Source organism: Pterocles gutturalis, unplaced genomic scaffold (assembly GCF_000699245.1).
Source record: "Pterocles gutturalis isolate BGI_N339 unplaced genomic scaffold, ASM69924v1 scaffold390, whole genome shotgun sequence".
NCBI classification, from domain to species: domain Eukaryota; kingdom Metazoa; phylum Chordata; class Aves; order Pterocliformes; family Pteroclidae; genus Pterocles; species Pterocles gutturalis.
In genome coordinates, this window is record NW_010142976.1 from 1,311 (window position 1) to 1,615 (window position 305).

General features: G+C 60.7%; 1 protein-coding gene across 1 annotated transcript in view; it reads left to right on the forward strand.

Moving 5' to 3' along the window:
• Window positions 1-305, forward strand: part of LOC104469822 (myotubularin-related protein 5-like) — a gene marked incomplete at both ends in the record, with an annotated part of 13,278 nt that overhangs the window by 553 nt on the left and 12,420 nt on the right.

Here is a 305-nt window from a genome sequence, read left to right on the forward strand (position 1 = left end):
GGGCTCAGATGCCACAAAGTCCCGGCAGCTGCCTGCTGAGCGAAGCTGCATCCCTCTTCTGCCAGGCTGTCCTCCCCCTGCCACCCTCGGTGCAGTGATGGGATCCCCGTATAGCACATCTTTGGGTTTGGTGACAGCAGATGAAAAAAAATAATTGCTGAGGGATGGAGCACTGGCATAAGGTGGAGGGGGGACAGACTGTTCCCAAGCCCTCCTCTCCCAAGCTGGGCTCAGCTCCCCGTTCCCAGCGGGAGGTGGTGGGAGGGTGTACTGGGAAGCCCGACCAGGTCTCACGCCGTTCCTGC